The sequence below is a fragment of the Mauremys mutica genome, chromosome 1 (genome assembly GCF_020497125.1).
Source record: "Mauremys mutica isolate MM-2020 ecotype Southern chromosome 1, ASM2049712v1, whole genome shotgun sequence".
In the NCBI taxonomy this organism is placed as follows: domain Eukaryota; kingdom Metazoa; phylum Chordata; order Testudines; family Geoemydidae; genus Mauremys; species Mauremys mutica.
Genome location: NC_059072.1, coordinates 48,311,366 through 48,323,519, shown reverse-complemented (window position 1 = coordinate 48,323,519; position 12,154 = coordinate 48,311,366). Strand labels below are relative to the sequence as shown.

The following is a 12,154-nucleotide window of genomic DNA, read 5'->3' as shown; positions in this document are numbered from 1 at the left end:
CTTAACTTCTGGGGTATAAGTACAGTAATGCTGTTGTCTTCAATGCAACTGCTCAAATGCTTTATTGTTAAAGCATATGCTCAAATGTTTACTGGATGAGGGCCACAATTTGGCAGGTACCTGAGCTGCGCCTTGTAGAGCTGTACAAATAATAGCTTTTTATTTTTATTTTTCTTGCTGGCTATTCTTTAAAACCAAATAATTGTGGGCTGTTTTTTTTTAAGCTTTATAAAAAAATTTGAAGTAAATTTTGAAATGAAAGCCTTTTTGAATGGAAAAATCAAAACTTTTTTTAAAAAATGTCTAAAATGTTTCAGGAGGCAGTTGGAACAATTTTTGGTAAATTCAGCACAAACTCATGAAATGTTTTGCTTGACCTGAATTTTTGAACTACGGAAGAAAGGAATTTTGTCTGAAAGAATTCACTCCGCTCTAGTGCCTAGCTTCAGGCATGTGAGTGGTCTTCAACGGGGACTATGGGATTACTTTTGTGTTTAAAAGTTAGGTTCATGCTTAAGAATCCTGCTGAATCAAAGCCATAAATAGGAACTCCATTCCTCTATCTTATACAATGAGAGAAATGGAAAAACAAACAAACTTTGTTTTGATAACAAAATGTGGTGTTCCCCTGCTTCCAGCAAAATACATAAGCATTTGTCTGAGATCAGCTGTAGTTAAAATGATTTTAATTTACGTTGAAATTGAGTTAATGTTTGTGGAGTATTATACAATTGCTAACTTAACTTTTGCCATGTTCAAGTAATTTATTTGAAATATTGCTTGAACTTTGATGGTATGCTGTTCCTGAATCCAAGATTTGGCTATTGCCTTTATCTTCTGTGTAATAAACAGATAGTGGCTCGTTGGTGCTTTACGAGGCTTTGTATAGCATTAGTATTCTGTAGTTCTCCTGCTCAGCAAAAAAACTTCCACTTCTCCCATATTGTCATTTCCACCACCTGCGCCCAGAAACCAGAGTCTGGGTTCTACTAAAGCCTGACAACACTTAAATTTTACTAGTATAACATTGTCAGTTAGGAATGTGGATTTTTCTTAACTGAAATAGTTACACTGGTTAAAGCCCTAGTTTGGATGCAGAATACCGGTCTTGCATCAATATAGTTTAGTCTACTTCTTGAACTGAAATAAGTGCTTATGCTAGCATAGCTTTTATACTATATAACTATATCACTAGGTGGGTCTCCAGGGTAGACAAGGTCTAGGACACATTCACTCTCTGTTTAGACATTCTGCTGCAGCAGAGATTAAACTCAGTCTGCTGGTTTCTGGATCCAAACTAGGGCTTTTACCTGCATAAGCAGCAAAGAATCCTGTGGCACCTTATAGACTAACAGACGTTTTGCAGCATGAGCTTTTGTGGGTGAATACCCACTTCTTCAGATGCAAGTATTCACCCACGAAAGCTCATGCTGCAAAACGTCTGTTAGTCTATAAGGTGCCACAGGATTCTTTGCTGCTTCTACAGAACCAGACTAACACGGCTACCCCTCTGATACTTGATACCTGCATAACTATTTCAATGTATTGCCCCTAACTACTAACCCATCCTTCCTCTCTTGAATGGCCTTAAAAGTGAAGCAAGTAGTCTGTAAAGTGAATCATGTTGTATAAATGGGTACTGAAGGGGAAAAAAAAAGTCCGAGTTTTGCTGCTAAAGGAAATGCAGAAGTCTGAGTAAGTGTTGCAGCAGCTCATCAGTCAGGAGGAGGAAACGCACTCCATTCAGTTGATCATACTAGTTTGAAATAAAAATGCTCATATTTTAAACAGGATGTAATCACAAATGGACAAAACCTTAACCCGGTCAGCTTTTCATTTATGTTAACCTTGAATCTACTAGTTATCTTTTCACTGAGACAAGAAACTGTGGGCAACAGGAGTGGTGAGGATTGCAGTCTGAGTTGCTGTTAAGGTTGGGAGGCTTAAACGAGATCTCTAAACCCAACCACTCTGTTTTATTCTGCTTGGATGTTTTTAACCTCTGTCTGCTCTACTGTCTGAATACATTCGGCATGATACCAGTGTAGCACTACCCTCTACTGGATGGAATTGAATCTGCTCTGCAGTGTTTCAGTTTTAATTGGCTTCCCTTGGTTTCTTGTGCAAGGGTTCCCAAACTTTTTGCTGTGAGACCCCATTTTAATGAATTCTTCCCAGGACCCCAGACAGCGTGGAGGATGCCATTTTTGAAGAGCATAATGGCATCCTCCACATAGCATGACCTTGGATGCCCAATACTGTGAGGTCATGCCACATGGAGGATGCCATATTGCTCTACAAAATGGCATCTTCTGCACAACGTGACCTTGTATGTGTGGTACTTGCAAGGTCACGCTGTGTGGAGGATGCCATTTTGTAGAGCAAAATGGTATCCTCCATTATCATGATCTTGCGTGCACCATACATAAGAGATCACGTTGTGACGAGCAAAATGGTATCATCCACGTACTAGGGATTGCAGCCACCCCAACTGCTGATGGTACGACCATAGTTTGGAAACCCCTGCTGTAGTGTCAGGCCTAAAAACAATATAACACGCTTCAAAGAGCTGCTGGGGATTCTCCTTATGTTTGTGTGAAAAACCCCATAGGCTTTCTGGAGAACAAGACTGAGAGTTGTATGGCTAGCTGGTGGCAGGCCATTTCCCTTGTGTGGAACAGACCAGGTTTGGAAACTATAAGCCTCTTTCTATCCAGAGCACAGGATGGCTTGGGAGACAGAGGTGAAAGGATCTGTGTCATAAATAGGGCCTCCTGTATGGTATGATTGTGAAGCCATGTAACTACAGGTTATTTTTGAATTGCTACAGAACTATTTAAAAGTCTAAGCTTTTTTAAAAAACATCTGTCTAGGCTTCAAGGTTATAATAACTAAGTATAAGTCAATGTAGTGGTGCCTGCAAATAGTCTACAACAATACTCTTTGTGGCAGGGATGCACCCACTTCTCAGTGGGGTATTAATACTGTAGTCGTAAGACTTCAAAATTGTCCACAACACTTATTTTTCTCTGAACAGTTTAGCGTTACCAGGCTAATTGTGTTGGTTTTTTGTTTTTGTTTTGGCATTTCTGAACCACTATCACCATCAGGGTTTTTCTTTTTAAGAGATAACTATTAAAAACCCTAGTTAAAATAAAGACTTAAAAACTGTTAAAGTAAGGCAGCATGGAATCTACTGTTCAAATTAAAGTACGGTGTGAATTGATGCTAGACTCATTCCTGCAGGGTTTTGCCACTCCTGGAAGACAAGGAAATTGTGTTGAAATGCAGACTTCTATAAACTTGGAAAAAGTCCCTGCAAGGGGGGAAAAAACTTTATACACTGACGGGCATTCTCTTCTACAGCACTGCTTCTCAACCACAGGGATGTGGGGCATGAGGTCTGCCAGGACTCGGGCTCCAGCCTCGGGTGGTGGGACTTGGGGAGGAAGCGCCATCTCCACCCCCAACTCACCCTAGCAGGCCACCAAGCCTGTCTGGGTTGGGGAGGGGTGCAACCAAAATTTTCAAAATGACTGCAGTAGAAAGATCTTTCCCTGCTGTCAGAAGGGGTTGCCTCACAGCCATTGACTCCACAAGCAGGCAGCAACTAGCCAAGGAGACACAGCACTGCTCTGTCCTGCTACATCAGCACTTCAGGGAGCAGGGCCAAATGGAAGGCAGAAATCGGGGGGAGGAGGGCATGTGGCCCCACGTGCCCCACCCCCACGTGTTGCTCTGGTTGGGGGTCTGCAGGTTTGTCTATTTTATGTTTTAGGGATCCCGCTCTCCCAGTGCTCTGCCACGACCACACAAGCCACGTTAAGGCGTTGCTGCGGCTTGCCAGTGTAGACTAGCCCTTACAGTATGATTACATACTTTCCCACTAGATGGGAGTGTTAGACTGGAGTCATGCAACATAACCTATTACAAGCAGCGGGGAATGTTCTGACTTGCCTTTTGAAATGCAGTCTGAGAATTCACAATGCCCTGTGAATACCAAAAGATGCTAATAGCCTGTCAAGTTCGCAAAAAGGCTATTTGGGACTAGTAGTTTCCTCCAGGTCATCTAACCCTTCAGCACCTGGTACAGCCTAGGGTGGGAAATATGAAATGTGGCTTAAACCACCATATCTTCTCTCATTCTGGGGCCAAAAGGCAGATCCTTAGGCACATCTTGCAGCTGCCCTGAGGATGTTTTAAATTGCACTGACTCCAACGGGCTATACCAGTAGAAGGGGAACTTTAGGATTTCCTTCGAGACCTTTTCCACTCGGCTTACCCAGAACACCTCATCCAGTTCTAGGAGAACATTTCATCTTGTTTTCTGGGATCCAAAAACTCTGTTAGTCACTCAGGTTACTTTAATTAGGCATGTAACAGCTCTGTGCTCACATTGGCCGGGCCCAGACATGGGGTTTGCATACAAGGTGATACCATAATACCAAATCACCTGTCACACTGCACCATTTAGATAGATTTTTCCTAGCTCAGAACATCTATTCTTGAATCTAACTGGTTTGGACACTGGGCAGATTGTGTGATAATTGCTTATGTCCTCGCCTTATCTACAATTCAAGCTTATCTGTTCAGGGTGTTCACATTTATCTCAACTAGCCTGAAAACACTATCTCTAGCACACAGCCTGTCACACCCTTGTTTACAGTCTAACCTTGCACTCAAGTTTACTCATGGGTTGCTGGACTCAAGAGACTTTTGGGGTGTTGGACTTTTGGGACTTTGGGTGATTTTTTTGTGTTGCTGGATTTAAGACCCTAAGGGGAAAAGGATACTGCCAAACTTACTTGGGGATGGGTCTTTTTCTCATGGTTTGTGTTATGAATCCTGTTTGTGGTGTTTCCCCAACATAATGCCATATTGTTTCCCTCCTTTATGAAAAGGATTTTGCTACCCCCCCCCCCCCCAAAAATTCTATGCCTATAGGGGGAAGAGGTTTGGAGTACCTGTATTCCCTTTATACTGAGGGCCAGGACCCTGAGATTTAGGGTTGTTAAACCAACCCTATGCTAGTGAGGGGAAGGAGAGGGCATGCTATGGTACTCTTCTTGGGCAGCTGAATCTGCCAGCTTCATGTTTGCTCTGTGCCAGGAGCCAGCACAAAGTGGATGTGGTAAAGACCAGGATGTGGCCCAGAGTTGTATTAAAAGGTTGGCTGTTTCAACTTCTTCAATCCCCCCCTTCCCCTCCACCTTATCCTAACACACACATCCAGGCAGGGGGAAGGTGCTGGCAGAGGCACTGAACCTGTCCTTCATGAACTTTTAACTTTGTTTTGAGCTAATAAACCCATCCTCTATCCCCTGAGAATAGAAGGGAGGGGAAAACACTTTCCGCAACATGTAGATCTGGTGGGAAGTACAAGAAAGAAGCTGATTTCCATTCCTCATGCCTCCACTCCCAAACATACACACTGTAAGTGCTACTGCCAGCTCAAGGATTAGAATCATAGGGTTGGAAGAGATCTCAGGAGGTCATTTAGTCTAACCCCCTGCTCAAAGCAGGACCAACCCCAACTAAATCATCCCAGCCAGGGCTTTGTCAAGCACCACCTCCCTAGGTAACCCACTCCAGTGCTTCACCACCCTCCTACTGAAATAATTTTTCCTAATATCCAACCTAGGCCTCCCCCACTGCAACTTGAGACCATTGTGCCTTGTTCTGTCATCTGCCACCACTGAGAACAGCCTAGCTCCATCCTCTTTGCAACTCCCCTTCAGGTAGTTGAAGGCGGCTATCAAATCCCCCCTCATTCTTCTCTTCTGCGGACTAAATAAGCCCAGTTCCCTCAGCCTCTCCTCATAAGTCATGTGTCTCACCCCCCATTTTTGTTGCCCTCCGCTGGACTCTTTCCAGTTTGTCCACACCCTTTCTGTAGTGGGGGGCCCAAAACTGAACACAGTGCTCCAAGTGTGGCCTCACCAGTGTCGAATAGAGGGGAATAATCACTTCCCTTGATCTCCTGGCAGTGCTCCCACTAATGCAGCCCAATATGCCATTAGCCTTCTTGGCAACGAGGGCAGACTGTTGACTCATATCCAGCTTCTTGTCCACTGTAATCCCCAGGTTTTCTTCTGCAGAACTGACACTTAGTCGGGCCCCAGCTTGTAGCGGTGCATGGGATTCTTTTGTCCTAAGTGCAGGACTCTGCACTTGTCCTTCTTGAACCTCATGAGATTTTTTTTTTGGCCCAATCCTCCAATTTGTCTAGGTCACTCTGGACCCTATCCCTGCCCTCCAGCATATCTACCTCTCCCCCAAGCTTAGCGTCATCCACGAACTTGCTAAGGGTGCAATCCATCCTATCATCCAGATCATTAATGAAGATGTTGAACAAAACCGGCCCCTGGACCAACCCCTGGGACACTCTGCTTGATACCAGCTGCCAACAAAAAATCGAGCCATTGTCACTACCCGTTGAGCCTGACGATCTAGCCAGCTTTCTATCCACCTTATAGTCTTTTCATCTAATCCATACTTCTTTAACTCGCTGGCAAGAATACTGTGGGAGACCATGTGAAAAGCTTTCCTAAAGCCAAGGTATATCACATCCACTGCTTTCCCCATATACACAGAGCCAGTTATCTCATCATAGAAGGCAATCAGGTTAGTCAGGCATGACTCGCTCTTGGTGAACCCATTGTCACTGTTCCTGATCACCTTCCTCTCCTCCAAATGCTTGAAAATGGATTCCTTGAGGACCTGCGCCGTGATTTTTCCAGGGACTGAAGTGAGGCTGACTGGTCTATAGTTCCCCGGATTCTCCTTCTTCCCTTTTTTTTAAAAGATGGGCACTGTATTTGCCTTTTTCCAGTCATCCAGGACCTCCCCCACTCACCACGAGTTTTCAGAAATAATGGCCAATGGCTCTGCAATAGGGTGGATTTGATTTTAATCATATTGATTTTTAAATCATGATTTAAATCACTGGTAAGGAAGACTCTATTTTAATTATGGATTTCTACCTAAATGTGCATTCTTGTTGGTTGTTATAACCTTAATACATATTCTTCGCAACTCAGAGATAGATGTAGGTTTCATTTTTAGAAGGTACACACTATACATTTTACATGATTTATTTTGAAATCTTTTCAGATTCATTTTACAGCTATATCAGAAAATGAATTAATGTTTGCTTATTTCACTTACCAAAGGTAATTTGAGCAGATAGTTCACCTCCCAATGACTTCATAAATATTTCCACTTCAACAGGTTAATGATTAATATTTGGAGGATTTTCTTGCCATACTGTATTAGGGGGAGAATATCACCAGACAGACATTTAAATTGTTTTGTTTATCTAAAACAACAATATTGTGTATTCTGGATTTCTTTCTTCAACAGCAAACTTATAATATTTTAACAAAACAAGCATATGAATTTTTGAATTTAGTTAAACATTAAAGTTTTTAATATCAGGTTTGTTTTTGTTTTTAACTAAAATAGTTGAATTTTTTTTCTTTAATATTTCAAAGTGACTATGTCAACCAAGTCAACATGAGAAACTTAAGATATTGGCTTCTGCAGCTAACTCAGTCATCTTCAACTTCATTTTCCTGTTTGTATTTAGAAAAGAAAAACAAGCTTCCCTGCTTTTTCAGGTCCCAAACAATTTCTCAATTTGGAATGAATTAGTCCAGAGAAAGAAAATTATTCTTTCTGCAATAGCAGAAGACGCTACTGCTGTTAAAAGTGAGATTATCACTTCAACAGTCTCTGAATCCAAGTCCTTAAGTGACTTCCGCCAGTTCAGTGGTGTGACTTTTTTTCTTTAAAACATAATCAGCAAACATTATATTTCTTGAATGCTTCACTCTTAGCTCTGAAGTGTATTATAGTTGGCATTATGGAGGGATGATTGCTGGATGTCCATGTCATAGCCAACTCCTCTTCAGTAGTTAAGGTTTGACCCTGGTACCAAGTATTGAGAATATTTGCAAGAAAATGAGCTGGAGATAGTGCTTGTCCCATTCGTTTTTTAATGCTTGTAATTTAATTCTGTGCCTATTTCTTTATAAGATCTCATTCAGTTCTTTCCAAATGTCAGCAGCATCAGCAATAAAATCGCTATTTCCCTGCATTTTGTTCAAAGCTACAGAAATAAGCTCCAGGGTACTCAGCATGTGTTCAGTATTTCTCTTAAGCCCAATGTTGAGAACTTTGGCTGTGACAGTGCCATCTATTTTTTTTCATGATTTTGTTCACAAACTGTCATCAGACTAGGCCTGTTCTTGATATATGGCTCAAAACAGTCCACTACTGAGTTCCATCGCATGTCTTGTGGGAGAGTTAGCTTGATTCCTCCCACTTTTTTCAGAGTAGCTGTTGCAAAGTGGTTGTTACGGAAGTATTTTGCAATTTCAACAATATTAGCCTTTACAGCAACTCCTCACTTAGTCGTCCCAGTTGACGTTATTTTGTTGTTACATTGCTGATCAATTAGAGAACATGCTCGTTTAAAGTTGTGCAGTGCTCCTTTATAACATTGTTTGGCAGCTTCCTGCTCTGTCCACTGCTTCCAGAAAGAGCAGCCCATTGGAGCTAGCTAGTGGGGGCTTGGAACCAGGGTGAACAAGCAGCCCCCCATCAGCTCCCCATTCCCCTAAGTTCCCTGTGCAGCAGCCGCCCAGCAAGCTATCAATTGCCGGGCAGTTCAGCTGTCCCTCCCCCACGCTGCCATGTACTGCTCCTTGGAGCTGCTCTTGGGAGCTTCCTGCTTGCTGTGCAAGAGGCGGGGGAAGAGGGGTGCTAATGTCAGGGTGTCCTGCTCCCCCCACTCTTGCACACCACTCCTGTACCCTCATCTCCAAAGAGCAGGGGGTGGGACATGACAGGGCTCCGGATGGAGGGAGCCCTGCTGGCAGCAGCTGCTATCTCAACCTTCTGGTCTACTCAAAAAGGCAATGTACTTAGAGTGGGGTCAGCGTACTTAAAGGGGCAGTGCGAGTCTCCCTCCCTCCCTCTCTCTCTCTCTCTCTCTCACACGGTGTGTGTCTCTGTCTCTCTCTGCCATGCTGTCTCCCCTCCCTCCATTCATGCTGCCTTGTTAATGTAGCCTCACACTCTACAACAATGTGTTAACCCTTGAGGGCTCAGGGAATGAATATATATATTTTTCAGGAACATAGCTACAATGTTAAGCAAGGAGTTACTGTATTTCTGGAGCACTGAAGTCTTTGGCTAGGTGCAAACGTATGTTATTAGCTTGGGACTCTCTTCACTCTCTTCTAAATTTCTTCTCATCTTGGATACATTTGCAGCTTTGTCTGTGACCAAGCTGCGCACTAAACATTTGAGTTTTTTTCGCAGTTTGCTATAGCTTTTACTGCTACTTCTTGTAAGTATTCTGCTGTGTGTGCATTTCCTGATGTATCAATTGTTTCTGTAAGGAAGATATTCCCTTCTGTTGTCACACAAGCACATACAACAGGATCATTGTAGACATTGCTCCACCCTCAAGACTCAGGTTAGCAATTTCACCCTCTAGACCTTTTGCACACTGCTCAATTTCTCTTTCATACACACTATCCAGGAATTTGCCTGCAACATCTGCTCTGTTGGGTGGACTGTATCCTGGTCTTAATGACTGAACCATGTTAATGAAGTGTGGGTTCTCAATCATACAGAAAGGAGAGTTTGTTGCATAAACAAAGCGGGCAAGTTTTTCATCAATTACCTCTTTTTGTAATCTGCTGGTTCTTATCACAAACTTATCTATGGTTTGTGGATGATTGAGATTTTGTTTTTCTTTTTGCTACAGGTGATATACTGTGGCTATGTGACATACATGTGACTGAAATACCATCATTGGCAGATAACTCTGAAACTATAGAAAATGATGGTGATCTTGAAGGTGGATAGTCTTCAGAATCCTGCATGTTGAGGATGGATTCTCCTAAACAAAATAAGTCAATGCAGTTACTTAGTTATTATTACCATACTGCTAATTTAGTATTACTCATTGCATTCACTGACACTCAGTACTACTTTAAAGGTGAAATTGTAAAAGGAAGATCTGCCTATTTCAGCTATTTATATTTTATCACAACTGCATCTAGAATGATATAGTTGTTACTCTATGGTACTATGTTTTGCTCAAACATGAGAATTCAGGAATAGTCCAGAAGGAAGACAGGCAGTCCTTACGAAGTATGAAATAAAAAAGTTTACCAACCTGAAGATCCTGCATGCTCAGACATGTTCCTTTCATCATCTTCAACGCAGCTTCCTCCTGAGAAGGAACACTTCCTCTTTGAGTGATTGTTCATGTCCATTCTAGCCAGGTGTGTGCGTGCCCCGTACACGCCATCCAGAAGATTTTCCCTTAGCAGAGTCCATAGGATCAGCCTGAGTGCCCCCTGGGCACCTCGGCACCAGCCACAGTGCCGAATCCCCCATCAGCACTGGCACCGCAGCTCAAGTACTGTCAGCCCCAAACTTTGCTTGCCTCCAGCATTTATAATGGTGTTAAATATATAAAAGTGTTTTAATTTATAAGGGGGGGGGTCACACTCAGAGGCTTGCAATGTGAAAGGGGTCACCAGTAAAAAAAAGTTTGAGACCCACTGCCTTAGAAGGAGCTTATTTCCCACCTGGGGGTCTTCCTGAGGATGCTACAAATGCCTCCGAGCAATGGCTGCTGTGGCACTACAGGGACATGTAACCAGGTCACCTGGTACTGGATTCCATCTTGGAATACCAGTGTTTTTCCACTGACTGGCATGGGAACCAAGCTTTGAGGCAGAGTTCTTGCCATATGCAAAAGCTATTTAAGGCAGGGGAGTGACATCAGCGTGGTTCTTTACTGACTCCCTGCCCAAAGAGACTCCTGGAAACACCTGAGGAACAAAGACTGAACTGGGGGGAGGAGAGGTCCTAAAGGGATTTTTAGCCTGTGAAAGGAACACCTGGGGTTTTTAAACTGTAAGCAAGTGCAGCTGGCCCCTTAAGAATCTCTGTAGCTTGCTTGAATCACCATTTAGAGTGAGAATTTGCTATTCATATCCAATCTGGAAGAGAAGCTGGATATGAGTCAACAGTGTGCCATTGTTGCCAAGAAGGCCAATGGAGTATTGGGCCTCATTAGTAGCACTGCCAGCAGATCGAGGGAAGAGGATTATTCCTCTTTGACACTGGTGAGGCCACATCTGGAGTATTGCATCCAGTTTTGGGCTCTCCACTACAGAAAGGATGTGCACAAATTGGAGAGAGTCCAGTGGAGGGCAACAAAAATGATTAGGGGACTGAGGCACATGATTTATGAGGAGAGGCTGAGGGAACTGGTCTATAAAATCATGAATGGTATGGAGAATGAATAAGGAAGTGTTATGTACCCTTTCACATAACATAAGAACCAGGGATCATCCAATGAAATTAATAGAAGCAGGTTTAAAACAAATATAATGAAGTACTTCACACAGCACACAGCTAGGGGATGTTGTAAAGGCCACAGTTCTTTGAACAGGGTACAAAAAGAGATCTAGATAAGTTCATGGAGGATAGGTCTATCAATGGCTATTAGCCAAGATGGTCAGGGACAAGACCCCATGCTGTGGGCGTCCCTAAATCTCTGACTGCCAGAAGCTACGACTGGATGATGGGAGGGATCACTCGATAAATTTCCCCGTTTCGTTCGTTCCCTCTGAAGCATCTGGCACTGGCCACTGTCAGAAGACAGGATGCTGGGCTAGATGGACCACTGGTCTAATCTAGTATGGCGATTCTTATGTTCTGTTCTTGTGGTAGCTACTTCAGATATAGATTTGCATTTGTCCTCTTGAGCGAATATTGCAATATCTGACCTTGTTTTTAAGCACTTATTAGTAACTCTATAATAACAAACCACTGTGGGCATGTGCAATAAAAGGGAAGTGTGGAAACTGGTAAAGAAATTACCACTTGAGGTTTATAAAGATTGAGTCTTTTAAGGGCAAAGAAGATTACTACAGGAATGATGAAAAACCTCTTTAATTTCAGAAGGGTCACCCAGTTTTTGCTCTATTCCTATTTTAAAAACACTAAATTATAGGTATAGATGTACACTTTTGGAAGGCAGCAGATATGCTTTTTAGTGGTTCATTTTGATGCATGTAACTAATGTGAGATGCGGCCTGCAGTTAGGGTGCTAACTGCCTAT

At 42.8% G+C, this 12,154-nt stretch overlaps 1 protein-coding gene across 3 annotated transcripts in view; it reads left to right on the top strand.

Moving 5' to 3' along the window:
- TES (testin LIM domain protein) overlaps nt 1–12,154 on the top strand; it is a 48,202-nt gene that overhangs the window by 24,471 nt on the left and 11,577 nt on the right. The window lies entirely within an intron of this gene.